The 16,254-nt window shown below is 37.6% G+C and overlaps 1 protein-coding gene across 4 annotated transcripts in view; it reads right to left on the bottom strand.

Annotated features, from left to right (window-relative positions):
• Arid1b (AT-rich interaction domain 1B) overlaps nt 1–16,254 on the bottom strand; it is a 461,162-nt gene that overhangs the window by 289,724 nt on the left and 155,184 nt on the right. The gene's annotated exons all lie outside the window — the stretch shown is intronic.

Genomic DNA, 16,254 nt, shown 5'->3' with positions numbered 1-16,254 from the left:
CTGGCATGGTAACGATTTACTACAGCACTTCCAAACTGGCACTGGAAGTTGAAAAACCAGTTCATAATTGGACAGGAAAAAAGAGAAAGAGAAGGAACTATGGCCCTAAATTCTCTCCCCTTCCATGTCAGTTCAAATAAGTATTGGCATCAAAGAAACATTACATACAAGTCATACTTCTCCTATTAAATCTCTAAATATTGCTTGGAAAATTAATGTTTATTAGGAAATCCTATAAAAGCTTCTGCTTCCCATCCCCTTTCTCACATACTATACACTTAAATAACTTTGCTTCTTACATCAAGTAAACTCTTGACTACAACCTGGTACTACAAAGTACATGATGCATAAACTAGAATTAACTAGCAAATACTAGCCCTTAGCTGGTGTAACTGCCTTTAAACAGGCTCCAAAAGAAAGCAGCAGGCCAGCAATACAGCATTTTTCACACACAACCCTTACTCTTTATTTATTCTCCCCACACCATCTTTTTTTCTTTCTCCCCTCCCTCACTCCCTCTTTTCCTGTGTGCGAGAGAGAGAGAGAGAGAGAGAGAGAGAGAGAGAGAGAGAGAGAGAGAGAATTTTACATAAAAACCACTTGGTGCTATACTTTGGTAAGAGAATTCAATCACAGTTGTCAGGGGTTTTGTTTTTTTTTTTTTTTCTTTCTTTCTGGATAACCACAATACAGCAAGGTGGGAGTAAGCACATGCAAGCCAAGGACACTTGAGGGGGCAGCTCTTCAATCTGGTTGCCAGCACAGGGTAACAATTAGACTTGTGGGGGACAAAAGCAAGGGTTGAAGTATTATTACCACCCTCACCAACCTCCCCCACTAACCACATTTCTGGCAGATCCTGCGTTTGCACTTGTCACAGAGGCTTCCTGCTGGGTGCCCTGCAGTTCCCTGAGATTAACAGCCAGGATTTCCAATCAAGTGGGGCACAAGGCCTCCATTCAGGGCCCTTTATCCTGTTACAGAAACACACAAAGGGACACGACAGCCTTACAATGGGCAAGGAAGTGAGCAGGCCTGCCCCGGGGCATACACACACGTGCTATAGACAGAGCCCAGCCCTTCTGTAGTAAACTTTAGAGCAGAAACAGCAGCAGGTTTGCGTATCACATGCTTACTACTGTTTTACATGGCTTGTATTTTTTCTTTATAGTAAATGAACTACCTTTTAAAGATTATGAAAAAGATACTACAGAACTATAGTGTATATATACTTCAATTTAGATACTGTCCCATCTATAAAACAAATAACAATGAACAAACTGCAAACTATCAGAAAAATCTATTATGACTTTACATCTAAGGATTTAAAAGTTCAAGAAGATTAGACTCCATTAAAACCCCAAATATTATTCCTAATCACAATAAGTTTTCAATTACAAAATAGTGGTACAAATAAAATAAAATTTAGAGAATGGGTGAAAAGGGAAATTGTTTGAGCATGAGGGCTGATTTGACTGAAAGCTCACAGAAAAGGTACGACGTGTCTAACCTATACTAATTATCACCTATATGTAATATAAGGAGTCTTGGCTATTTTTTAATAAAAAGGTAAAATATTGTGTCTCATAAAGAAACACACATTTTGACATTCTAAGTTGCACTTTTTGTTTTCATGTACTTATTTTCATCTCAAAAACAAAAAATAAATATATATAATGTAATGAAAAACAAAAGAATGCCAGTATCAGAAAATAAAGAATGGGTTTAGCATCCACTTTACAAACAAGCACAGCTTTACATTTTAAAACACCATTGCCATCTTCAGTTATTTAGAAAATGAAATTAGTACACACTAGTGTATAAATTACACACATACAATCACTACATTTACCTGCCACACACCTAAAAAGTCATGACTAAAAAGAAGATGGTATACCCCCTCAATTAAATCAGGCCTCATGCTCATTAGGCACTTAACAACTTAGGTACTCCTATCTTATCCTTCCTCATGAGTCAAATATAAAAGGAAAGCTGACCCCTACCCCTCCAAAAAACTGTGAAAAGAATGTGAACGTGTATTCTGGAAAATTTTATTGAGTGTTTCTTTTAACAAATGCAGGGCTGGGAAGATAGCTCAGCAACATAAGCATTTGCCTGGCAAGTGCATGGTCATGAGTTCAATCCCTGGTACCATAAAATAAAAACTGCAGTCAATATTTGAATGCTTATTAAGGATACAGTTACCTTACCATACTACAGTATTAAATCTGAACAGAAGGAATACAAAAGGGTCCCATTTCCATTTTTAAAAGGGTAAGATCAAAACCATCATAGAAAGGTCACAAGCACAAGTTGCTTCTGCTTTCTTTTTATTATGAAATGAACAGCAACATAAAATTTAAATTTTTTTAATTTTTTTTCTTATGTATTTTAGTACAGGGTCTACAGGGTCTCACTACACAGTTAAGACTTATAGTGATCCTCCTGTTTTCAGCCTCCCAACCACAGGGATTATAGGCATGCACATAAAATTTAAAGAAAATGTAGTACATCTATAATGTTAGAGACACTTAAAAAATTAAAAGGGGTACAGATTCAAAGAGATTAACAACGAAAAGAAAGATGATCACTTTCCCTGGTTCCAATCCCTTCACATAGGCTACTCTTTCTAGCATTTAATTTGCCTTTCCATAAATTTTTAATGTGTTACCAAGTATAAATGTAAATATAAATCTTTTCCTTTTCATACAATTGGAGAACACTCTGTGTAAATGACACAATTTTTGGTCCCTTAATGTCTTATACAGCTCATTATACATCTTCAACTAAATATCTACTTTATTTTTTTATGGCTATATAGCATTACATTATTTGAAGAAGCCCCACCTTACTTAATAGTTAACAGTTGATGTGCATTTGTTGTCTCCAATCTTTCACTACTTTGTACAGCATTATAGTAAGCATCCTCATGCATACATTTTCATGTAAAGTATTTCTGTAGCATAAATCTGTGCAAGTAAAATTTCTGTCAAATGGCTGGTACATTTAAAATTTTGATAGAGCCTAGCAAAGTGCTCTTAACAAAATTAAATATTAATTTACACCCACAGCTCATTTCAGAATAGAACAAAACATACTCAATACATTTGTTAGCATTAAAATACATCCAATCATATGATAAACTGTAGAAAAGCCAAAACATGAGATGAGCAGATAATTTATTAACTGAATCCCCCACAAAAAAAAAAAAAAAAGAGAATATGGACTATAAACCAAAGAAAGAATAGACAAGGAGAAGAAGCACCTTTATCACCACCAAACAAATTACTAATGGGACTAAGTAGGAGGTCAATGACAATACTTGTAGAAGGTAACAAATCTGTCTGCCTTAATAGTTCAAAGGACAGCTTCAAACCAGAAAGAAAGAAAAAAAAGCAACAGAGGGGAACTCTGGATTTGGGATCTGGAAATACAATTCTTCCTCTTACAGAAACTTTTTTCCAAAGATCTTGTGAACTACAGATGTACTATGCAGAGATGAAAGAAGTCCAGGGTGAGGGAACATGCACCTTTAACTTCATGAAATCCTATGTTACCTAGGTCAGAATAATCTCTTGCTCCTTTTCTTTCATTAATTCCATTATTATTAAAGGGAAAACAGAAATTGTCCAGGCAACTAAGATGTTTTAGTCAGGGAGGAGGACCACATCATCCTATACAGATGCCTAGAGCTAGGGGGGTCACCAAGGCTCTGAAAAACTATTCCTAAGTTGAAGAAATTTAGTGTGTTATGACCTCTCCTTATTTTTCCATCTGCATATAAAATTCATATATCCTTCCCAAAAGGGAAGTAATGTACAAGAATATCATACTCACCTTCCTGCTCTCTCAGAAAAGCCCCAATGGAAATATACACAAGGTGAGCTGACACCTGCAAGACGTGCCTTTGTGAAAAGTGGAGTGCACAGTTTATCCTACCAACCACCCATGAGCCAGTTCCTATTATTATTTTGGTTTCTAGCTTACTGTGCAACAAAAACTTAAATAACTTGTTTAGCTAGTGTACAGTCCAATGCTAGGGTGTCTCACAGTGATGTATATATTTCATTTCTACAATAAGCATGCTTTAGAGAACATAGGAAGCCACAAACACTATTTCTACTACTATTACAGAATTTCATATAATTTAACCTGTAAAGTATCATAAGCTTTTATGGATTCTCCTAAATATACTTTTTGAAAAATGTAAGTTTAAAGGCTTTACACGTATTCTTTTTTTTCCACAATTTTATTGATAAAGAACTAGCAATGAGACAGTTTCAAATCAAATTGGTAGGACAGTTTCAATAATCAACACATTGCATACATTCCTCCCAGTGGTTAATTGCTGTACAAGATGCAGACATGATATCCTTTCCACAAACACCATTAGAACAAATCACTCTATTTATTAAGAGAATGTAACTATATATCTATCCTAACCACTTTGAATATACAGATACAAAATGGACATTCATCTGTATCCCTTTTTTTGTTAAGTTCCATCATTTAAATATTATAGGTGTGTTAACTCAGCAAAATAAGCTAAAAGTTCAGTAATCCATAATAGTACTGGGTTTTCCGCTTCACTGGCAATGTCAGAAATTGTTGACCTGAGTCCCCTATAGCGCAACATAACAGCATGGCTTTACTTCTTATATTTCGTTTTTATACTTTTCTGCTGGGTGGTTAAGACCAAGGTAAAGCAGGACCTATGCAACACGAGTTGTAGCTTTTGGGTCTGATAAGGTCAGTGAAATCCCCTCAGGATTTATCCTGAAATCCTGTACCTCAGATTGTTTGTCAGTGTCAGCCATGTGGATGAGTCACAGCCATTGCTTGGCCAATATGCTCTCTGTGAAAGCCTGAGAGAATGTTTTCTCTCCATATGACTCTCCTTAGGCACACTGTACATCATCGATCACTTTCCTCTTTGGCTCCATAATCTCCTTGATCAGAAAATTTGGGACACTGCCGAGTTACATGACGTTACACTACAAGTTTTCATATGTCCTGAGTCTTAATTGACCTTGGAAGGCTAGGGCCAAAATGTTGGCTTTCCTTGCAGCCCTCCTTTTCATCTATTTTTGGTCTGCAAACTTAGGTTGTTAACCATCCAGAAGACAAGCTTATTGTTATTACCATACAACTTAGGCTGTTAAGTTTAAACTCACTATCTGTCTGCATATCAAACATCTTAGGCATAATATGGTACAGGTATTTTTCATCAAGTATTGGTATGTTGAACTTTAAGTCCCTACAGAATATGATAAAAAACCATTTAAAAATTAGAATATATTTTTAAAATAAGCATAAAGAATTATGTACTTCTTATGTTTACACATAAGTCCAAAAATCTCACCATATACAACCTTAAAGCAGGATAGTCCCACAATATTCCCTTTCCTGTCTTTTGCTTTCATTTACCACCCCCTTCTTTTTGAACAGCCATGTACCCGAGAGACTTCATAGCAGCAACTGGCATGTCATGACAAGCAGCCCATATTCAAATGACCAGAATGACAGGCACTCCAAGCATGAAACTACTATTACAGATTACCATCTGCAGTGCAGTTACTTAGTTCACAGGTATCAGTATATATAGTTAGTCAGGGTGAGACTCTTTCCAATTAATTGCTAGATTAAAAAAATCTTCTGGAGATTCTCAGGATCATTGCCTTGCCCATCTTCTACATATAACTGTATGTCTTGACATTGTCATGTTTCCTAACTCTTCTCCTTTCCCTCTCTTGATTAGTTAGTCCTCGAGATCCTGCTTCCCTTTTACTTGTATTATACCTTTTTATTTGTATTTCTTCTTTTGAGTTCTTATACTAGGGAAAATATATGATATTTATTTACACGTATTCTTGAAAAGTATAAGCTTCAGGACTATCAAAAACATTCAATTCCAGTATCATAAATAAAGAATATTCAAATTAAAGATCACTCTCCCTACCAATATTTATCATCAGTTAACAAAACCCACTGGCAAGACAGGACCATCATCTGATCACCTGTATTCCTCAAGGTCCTTCTGTTGGCACCTCTTTCTCAATAGGCCCCTAAAAGCTGGTATCCTCTTTTCCCTACCCTAAGAACTCTATACTTGGCCTTACCTGATGATCCCACATGTCTACTTTTGATCCCTTACAGTTTAAGTGCATGATTAAATTAATATATTGATCTGTACAGAGAGTCTCTTGAACTCTTTTTGTGAAGACAGGACTTTCTTAACCACACCCCCAATCTTTTACCTTTTTCAGGCCCTACCTGTAACATGGGACTACTAAGAGACGCCCCCATCACACACACATATTACCTCTTCTGTAACTGTAGCTAGGCTCCGGCCTCATCCAAGTAGCACAGTCTAGCAAGTGCTAGGTACTACCCCCTCACTGCTCCAGATCTCTCAGGGCCTTACAGTCTCTGTACCTGCCATTGCTGTACCTGCAGCTCTGTGGAGGTGCTCCTCAGTGGACATTCTGCTTTCTCCTTTGTCTGCAGAGCTCCAGGCTGCCCTCAAGATCCTGAAAGGAGTTCTACCATGCTCCTAATGACAACTATCTAAGACCAACTTCAGAAATAATCTGTTACAGAACTAAATATAGCTATATTTTTGACTCTCCCAAACAGGACTCTCAGTTTTCCTAGGAGAGGGGCTAATGTCCCTTGGATGCCCAATGTCATCCTTGACATGGGCTCAGTAAAGGCAGGTGAATGTTTCGCTGAAGAGTTCCTAGGAGCTCAGGACAAAACACATATCTAAATACTACTTGGGCTCATGTCCAAGAATATTTGTCATATTAATAGTTACAATGCCAGGAAATGATGTGCTACAAAACATATTTTGTTGTTACTGCAATCTTAAGGCAAAAGGATTACTGAAAAAAAAAAGCTGCAAAAATATATTGTAAATTGAGCAAGAAGGAAAACACTATAAAGAGTAGCAATCATTAAAAGGGGTAGGGACAAAAATTCTGTGCCTAAATGAGAGATCATCAATGACAAAATAACTTTAAAAGATGAGCTTCATAAAAGCTTTACATCAAACAACTGCACTAATTGATAAATTTATTGGGTATGGTGCTACACACCTGCAATCCTAGTATTCAGGAAGCTGAAGCAAGAGTCCAGCTTGGGCTACATAGTAGAAGCGAGAGAGAAGAGAAAACCAAGGAACACGTTAAACCACAGTGAATCTAAGTGATAGTAAACTAAAGGAGAGAGGAGACAAGATGGTAGGAAACCTTAAAAATAGAAAGGTTGAAGGTCTGGGTGATAGCTCAGTGGAATAAGTGTTTCCCTGGCAAGCACAAGGTCCTGAGTTTGATCCCTGGTACCACCAACAAAAAAAAAAAAAAAAAAAGATTGAAAGGCATTAACCAAAGATTGGACTTTGAGTCCTAATTCAAAATATTCAATAGGTGAAACAGATACTTGCTTATTTATTAGACTCCTAGTGACCTGAACTACAGAACAATTGATAAGATTAAATTATACTTTAAATATGCTAACTCTATCACATTTCCTTTAAACGTCCTTTACGTTAGGAGAGATGACAGAAAATTAGAAGCCATACTTGGAGAAGCAGAAGAGGGTTAAGGGAGGGAAAGAAGAGTAAGGGGGACTGAAAGCAACTGCAATCTGCTATTTGGGTGTTCCGTTTCCAAAGTGAACCTGAGACAGGAGAGTAGGGCATAGCAAAGCTGGCTGGAGTAGTAGGTGTGACCAGTTAATTACAAAATCCTAGGAAATGTACAGAACAGGTTCCAAAGCCCTGCATGTGGATATTTCATAAGAACTCAAGCAGGTTTTCCATTGGATGGCCTAGATCAGGTGACCCTGAGGACTGGGTGATATAGAAACAATAGTGTACAAACAAGGCAGCCCATCCTCAGGGTGTAAGGTGTGCTTCTTTTCTACTTTCATTTGGCCCAAAATAGCTCTGCAGAGCTTGTTTTCTTTCCCTCTGCCTTTACTTTAACAAAACTTTGCTACCATTTCACTTGTCTTGATCAATTCTTTGCTCAAGACCAAAACAACCTAGGAAGGACCTCCAGAAGGTGAGTCCAACACTCCAAAACCCAGTAACAAACATATTCACTATTACAAAGATTCACTAATGAGGCAAAGAGAGAAGGGGGAAGGCAAGGGAGGGGAGAGCAAGGGGAAGGGGAAAAGAAAGATGATAAGAAGAGCACAGAAAGAGGAAAGGGAAGTGGGAAAGATAGCAAGAGGAAGAGGAAAGGGAAAGGAAGAAGAAGGGGAGGAGGGAGAGAGAGGTAAGGAGTGAGAGAGTTGGAAAGGGAGGGAGGGAGGGAGGGCGGGCGAGCAGATTTTGTTGTGGTCGACCTTGGGGAAAATGAATTTTTATCTTTTACTAGTACAGTAATCCCTTGCTGTTTTGCACTCTCACTCTTTCATGGGTTTTCAAAAAATATTAAACTAAATTATTTATTTCTGATTTTTCACTGTATCGCGGGATTTTGCAGTACCATACAGTATACATATGTTGTTAAAATTTATGAGTTTAGAAAATGATGAAGAACATCAGAAGTATCTCCCCCACCCATGGAACCGGGGATTGAATCAGGCACTTGTATTCTACTGAGCCATCTTCCCGGCCCCTAGAAGTGTTTTTAAAAGTGTCTGAAAGGTTTCTAAGAGTGTGGGAAGGGTTTATAAAGCCTTAAAATATATATAATACTAAAATAAACATAATGTAGCTACTTCACTGATTCTCACCCTTTGCAGGGGTGTCTGGAACCTCTGTGGTAAGTGAAGGACCACTCACTGTATATAATGAAGCTGATTAATGGCAAGATGTTTAGAATTTACTTAAAATAATTCTGTCCTGGAGAGCTAGGTTTCAGGGGTATAGCACATGCTTACACATGAAGAAGGCACTGGGTTCAATTCCACCATAAATAAATAAGTAAAATGAAGCAATGATATTTAAAGGAAGCAGGTGGGTGTAAGAAGGGAGGGCATGAAGAAAACAGTAGCCGCATAATTGAAAGTTGAGAGGTACATCATAGGGTTCATTATAACACTATCCTACTTTAGATTATGTTTGCAAATTTTCATTTAAATTAAAATGGAGTTCAGAGCTTGAAAGATTACTTTGGGAATCTAAAAGTGAGGCGGAGGTGGACTTGGATTTTCATCTGAAAAACTCTAACAACTTGCTAATTACATTCAAGCCCCCTGTTGTTGTGAAAACATATTAAGCATAGATCTTTTAATCTTTTAATAGCCCCCATTTTAACTCCATTGTTTGCTGCACTATTTATCCCTAACATTTAAGCAACTTAACCACATTTTTTAAAAAAAAATCTGCAACAGTCATTGCCATCAAATTAACTGCATCAATTTCCTCTTCCCTGTTCTTTCCTGCTCTTCTTGTTTTTCTTCTCAGTGACCCTTGCATCTCCTACATAGACTCTTAGCTCCAACTCTTATGTCCTGCTTTTTGTCTTCCAGGAGGCCTTTTGCATTCACAGAGATTTGGTAGAAATATTGAGGCTTTGAGTCAAGCCCAAATTTCAATTTCAGTTTCACTCTTCACTAACTCCATGACCTCAGCGGTTCGGTTTACCTCTGTGACATCGCTGGATGTGGTGTTTCGTGCAAGATAAGTGTGCATGATTTCTCTGTTACTCCTTCAGCTTGTCTCTGAGGCAAGGCCCCCAAAGAACAGGGCTTAAAAGGAGATTTTTTTGTGCCCATGATGATGATGATGATGATGATGATGATGATGATGATGATGATGATGATGATGATGAAAGGAGATTTTTTTGTGCCGATGATGATGATGATGATGATGACGACGACGACGACGACGACGACGACCTTTTTTAGAATAACTGTCACTCTTTTTATTCATCCAAATCCATACTGAAATTTTTTCCCCTACTCCTAAAATCTTACAGCTTATAAATCACATGACCAAAGCTTACTCAATATAGCCAAGATTAGTCTTGAATTTGGAGGGGATCTTTCTGCCTCAGCCTATTCAATAGGTCAATTCAAAGATAAGATTAAAGTCTGAGATAAGGTGATAGAGAGAGAAAGGGGGGAGAGAGAGGGAGAGGGAGAGGGAGAGGGAGAGGGAGAGGGAGAGGGAGGGAGGGAGGGAGAGAGAGAGAGAGAGAGAGAGAGAGAGAGAGAGAGAGAGAGAGAAGATAGGACATTAGTTTCTGTTAATTCAAAGGTGCTTCTCCACAATATTTACTGATGTTTCACAAATATTGAAAACAAGTTCCTTACTACAAAAGGCCTGTCATCAGCAAGAATGTCATTATGATACACAGCCTACAGTGAGGATGAAGGAGGCCTGCAGGGAGCAGAGAAGAGCAGTGGCCACCTCTAAGCTACTCAAGTTAGGAATCTGGAGATGTCACATCATACTCAAGATGCAGACTGTTTTCTGTGTTTTCCCTCCATTCTCACAAGGACATGCTCCTCAAATGCCAGGGGGCACCAAGAGAAAAGGAAAGCTACATGACTGCCTAAAATTACCTATCCTAAAATATCAAAGAGAAATATAAAGACAGTCAGCAGCTAAGGACTAAACTAATTAAGATTTTTAATTATTTATTTATTATTTTAGGTAAGGGTCTACAGGGTGTTCAGGGTCTCAAAACTAGATCGGACTCATAGTGATCCTCCTGTTTACAGCCTCCCAAGAGCTGGGATTACAGGCGCATGCCACCATGCCAAGTCTCAATCCCCATCTCAGCGCACCCTGGGGGCAGGGCCGGCATGGCAGGCCTGGGGATCGAACCCCCAACCCCACCCCATAGGAGACTATTAATCTTTTAATAGCCCCCATTTTAACTCCATTGTTTGCTGCACTAACATTTAAGCAACTTAACTTAACTTAGGGATAAATGTCAGCACTTCTATTCCTCTACCAAGCAGGACTGCGTCTGCTTGCAAGTCCTTTAATCGGCTCAGCTTTGGCCAGCCCTTTTAATAATTTAATTAAAAGTTCACAATACTGAATGAGTCACAATAATGCTATTTGTGCTTTTGCAAGAAAAAAAATTAACAAATTTAAAAATGTGTAATTATCTAAGAACCTCGCTTTCATAACATTACCAAAAGAATACCTTTGCTCATCCATACAGCTAAGAAATAGCAACCTAACTCCTGAGACAGTGGAACCTACCTTCTAATGTAATAATGATAACGAACCACTGCACCTTTAAGCATTAGCATTGTGCCTGGCAAAATTGAAAGTGTTCAATTAAACACATCTAAGAGTAAAAACTAACCTGCTAAATCAACTACTAGAAGTTTATCCACTGCCCAAGATGTTAATGGTGGGGAGATGGCAGCACCTAATAAATACTCAGCATTTACTATTTGCAGGTCACACTTATGGTTTACTCATCTAATAAACTCTTGATTTTCACACTGACACTATGAAATATGTAGTTATTCACCAATATCTGTGGAGTACTGATTTCAGCACTTCTATTCCTCTACCAAGCCCCACTGATTCCAAAATTTACAGGTAGTCAAATCTTTTTTATAAAATGGCTTACAAGTTGCACATAACATTTATCCATTCTCTACCATAGATGTAGCTAGACAATGTATACTAGCTCGTACAAAGCCAGTGCTAGGTAAACAGCTGTCAAACTGCACAACTTAGGCAATATCAATAAGGAAAAATGTCTATACATATTCAGTACAGATATAATTTGTTTCCTGAATATTTGTGGTCTGAGGGTGATTGAATCCATGGATGTAGAGAACCAACTACATTGTTTTACTGATGAAAAAATTAAGGCACAAAAGTTAATTGATTTGTCAAAGTCACTTATTTGGGATAGGAATCATTGTATTCTTTTATCAGGCAAGATGCCATGTCCTACTCTGAGTATCAGAGGACAACTTTCAATATCCTATTCTATAGCTGAAAAATCCCAACCTGAAGATGGGGTCCAGGAATCCAAATTTCTAATAAACTTCCAAATTTGCTTCTAAATTCTGAGACTTACTGATTAAAAACAGATTTTCTTCATTAAATTATGATTATTAAAGAGTCTTTTAACCAGGGGTTTTGGGCACTAAACCCTACCATCAGTAATGCAAAATTTCACTACATGAATAAGAAGGGCTTATACACCAGTCCATTGAGAATACAAAATAGGTAAGACCTCACTCTGCCCACCATTCTTTCTCCATCCCACTTTTATACCAGAGATATCCACCTAAATTGTAATGCAGCTGCAATGTGTCTTGAAATGAAGGGGGCCTGCCCCTTAGCTCAGTTATTTAAGTGCCTGCTTAAACAAGGCCATGAGGTTCAGGATGCTGTGGTTCGATTCCCGGATCCTCAAGCCAAACCAGACTTGCCCTGAAGGCATCCTGAGGCCACCAAAAAAAAAAACAAAAAAAAAAACTTGAAATGAAATAAGCTTAGTACTGGCTTCTCATACTCTTTGAACATGGATTCATTCATTTTTTTTTTTTTTTTCTTCTTTTGTGTATGTTTTTAGGCTGCTGGGGGTTGAACTCAAGGCCTTGTGCACACTAAGCAAGTTCTCTCTCACTGAGCTGTTTCTTAAGCTCATAAGTGCTGCCTCTTACTGTAATAACACAAGGCCCTTCCTCCAGATCAAAAAACACACCATATTGGCACAGGAGCACAAACCAGAGCCCAGCACGGCCTTCACATGTAGAAAAGCAAGTTTACTCTTCCTAGTATGTAGGACTGCAGCTTACATACAGAACCTGTATTCTTGGACACAAAGCATTGAAAACATGGCAAATTTTGTGTGATAATGCAAATTTTCTGAGGCAATGATCAATAGCGTTTGTCAGATTCCTAAAAAATAAAAGAAGTTAGGCTGGACCTGGTGGTGTGCATTAATCCCAGCACTCATGAGGCTGAGACAGGAGGATTGCCATGTGCTCAAGGCCAGCCAAGACTACATAGCAAGTTCAAGGCCAGTATGATCTAAAAGAGAGAGCTTGTCTCAAAAAAAAAAAAAAAAAAAGAAAAGAAAAAGTTACAGGGTAAGAACAGAGATAGCATCAATGAAATTCACTAGAACCAAGAACACCATTTCATTAAGATTTATAAAAGGAAATTCATCCCAAATAACTGCATTCAACATTTTGACTTTTTCTAAATGACTAAAATAAAAATAAAGTTACTAGAGAATTCTCAAATATATTGACGAAAAATATTTCAGATATATTGTCAGTGCTCAAATCAAATATGTAACAAATGTTCAGGCTGCCTGAGTAACTCTAGTCTGAACAGTTACCTATACAGGTCATGCAGAAACATTATGCATATACCCAATTTAGAAGAATAACATAAGGGACACAAGTGGCATGATAGCAATTTCCTGTAAACAATTTCTGATACCCATTTGCTCTATAAACAGGTACAGAGTTTGAGTTTGGTGAAGAGAAGAGCCATAAAGATCTTCCCTCAGGCTCGCCTTGCCAACTTATCCCTAAAACTGTACAGGGAATCACTTTTTAAAGTTGTCGGATTCCTTTGTGATACAGCTATGGAGTAAATGCTAAAAGTAACAAATTGGGGCTGGGAAGCAGGGGCACAGCAGGAAAAGTAACAGAAGAAACATGACAAAATGCAATTTAAAAAGAGGTAGCTATCAAATAGATAGTAGGAGGGATATAGCAGTGACAAAGTCCCTTCTCTCATAAAACTGAAGTCTTAATGGGAGGGCCATTAGGAGTATATTGTTCCAATCCAGGAGAGAGAAGACATACTAGAGGTAAAAGGACACCTCCTCATGTTCTGATCTAAGGAACAAGCTGCCTGTGCACTCACAAACTGGCTCTAATACAACTTTAAAGCCATGGAGGCAGGATGAGATCACTCATCAGTCATGAGTAGTCCTTTTTCCCTTACCAAAGTAACTTATACAGTTTTTTTCTGAGGTATTCACAAACTTCATTTATAAGGGAATTTGCCCAGCAGTGATTCAAAGCTAAGACAACTGCAAACAAGTGGAAAGGAGATTCAAAACTTAAACATGACCCATTAAAACCTTTAAAACAAAACAAAGTAACCTTTAAAACAAAGAACACTGTTTATGAACCTATATTCCAACAGTTTTTTTATATCAAGGTATAAATGAACTGTATTAATATCTAAACGCTAATTAACGACAATGAACTATAGATGTCTTTGCTTTTAGGATAAAATCTTAAAACAAATGAAACATACATGTCAGTGGCTTAACACAGGCCTACTTAGGTCATCTTAAGTGATAAAGAAGAAAAAAGGGTTTATAAATTAACTTTGCCACATAAATACTCATATAAATAGTCAAATAACAAAAAGTATTTACACTATATAATGATCAAAACTATTAAGTTAATATGACTTCTGAGCTCCTTATGGGATTTTGAGTAGTATGTTGCTATAAATTTTAACACAGAAATGCATTTCATTGCATTTTTAGTATATTAAGTATTTTTTTCTTTCTTTTTTTTTTAATATTTTAGGGGAGGCCCTACAAGGTGTTCAAGACCTCACTACTAGATCAGACTCATAGTGATCCGCCTGTTTACAGCCTCCAAAGAGCTGGGATTAGAGGCATGGCCACCATCCTCAGTCTCAATTGCATTCTCAGCATGCCCCAGGGGTGGGGCCGACATGGCAGGCCTGGGGATCTAATCCCTTGCTCCTGCGCCTGCTTGCAGGTAGGTACTTTAATCTGCTGAACTATTAGCTCGGTCCAAAAGTATTGTTTTCTAAACTCTTAAAAGATTCTATTTATTATGTTGATTATAATGAATATTTTATATTAAATAATTCTAATGTCTTTTACTATCATGTTCTAGCACTATTTCCTCCTTTCTAAAAAGAATGTCCAGGGGCCGGGGAGATGGCTCAGTGGAATAAGTGCTTCCCTGGCAAGCACAAGGGCCTGAATTCAATCCCTGGTTCTGCCAAAAAAAAAAAAAAAAAAAAGAATATCCATCACTAAATATTTTCAGCTCACTGTATCTCCATTTGAAAGATGCTGATCATGGATATCAGCTTAAAGTGGTATTTTAGATAAATGCTTAGGTCTTTTCCCCATAGTTAAGGATACTTAGACTTCCATCCAAGATTAGAAATGAACTGCTAAACTAGTACTTTTCTTCTTTTCTAAAGAAAAGTACAATAATACTTTATTCTTTTTACAATCATAAAGGAAAAAGCATGAGATGTACCAGATCCTACAACTAATCTGTTCCTTCTAAACAATCTTGACTATTTATTGTCTTATAGTCTAGAAGGTCTATATCATTCAAGGAGGAGTGCTGCCTATTTTCACTAGTTGAATTGATCCCACTGCAAGATCCCCATGTCCCTCACCAACAAACTCACTCACTCCTCACAACCTACTTAGAGACACACTTCTGCCTGAAGGAGTCAGAAAACATAGCTCGCCCACTGGACTGTGGCCTTCCATTTGCTAAAAGTGCCTCAGATCACAAAAAAATTCTGCAATAACTGGATTCCCAGTATGTGAGAATCCCAAAAACAAAAGCATTCATGGAAAGTTTACATGCTGCTTTCATTGACAGTGTTGTCTTCTATAGTTTTTGAAGTATAATTGAAGCTAAAAACAAGTTTTATCTTCAGAAGTATGTATTTATAATACTTAATATTTCCATCAAGAGTAAGACAACTTATAAGGAAAAAAAACTATCTTAAAAAACCAAAGTTAGAAATACCCTCAAGTGCATTAGGCTAGTAAGTTTTTTTTAAAGATCTACTCTAATATGTCCTCTTTAAATAAACGTGGGCTTACTTAAGTGAAATTATTTTGTATAGCTCTTGTCTAAGAAAACAAAGGTTTTTCTAACTATAAAAGCAGCAGTGTCGTTTGAAGTCATGAAAAGAGACACAGATTGTAAGAGGCTGCAAACTGTCCAGTCCCAGAGGTAGAACTGTGCTAGCAAAGGCCACTCTCATAGCACAGGGGCTTCCTTCAGGGTCCACTGTCTCTGACACCAAACCTGCCAAAGGTAGGAGGTTCTTGGGGAAATGTGTACCACAACAGAAAACAGGATCTTTGCCAGAATCTCAGGAGAGTCAGAACAAGAGCTAGAGATAGAGAAAATTTTTCCTCATTCTACTTTCATGCTACACATGCTAAGAGTTAAGAGGGAAGATAAGTTTGCTGACTCAGAAGTGGGGACCAGGAACCAATGCTACAACATTCCATATAATATAAATTATGACCCCAACATGATAAAAGG

Source organism: Octodon degus, unplaced genomic scaffold (assembly GCF_000260255.1).
Source record: "Octodon degus isolate 3935 unplaced genomic scaffold, OctDeg1.0 scaffold00024, whole genome shotgun sequence".
Lineage (NCBI taxonomy): Eukaryota > Metazoa > Chordata > Mammalia > Rodentia > Octodontidae > Octodon > Octodon degus.
Note: the sequence above shows the minus strand (reverse complement) of the source record. Positions and strands in the feature narration are given on the sequence as shown.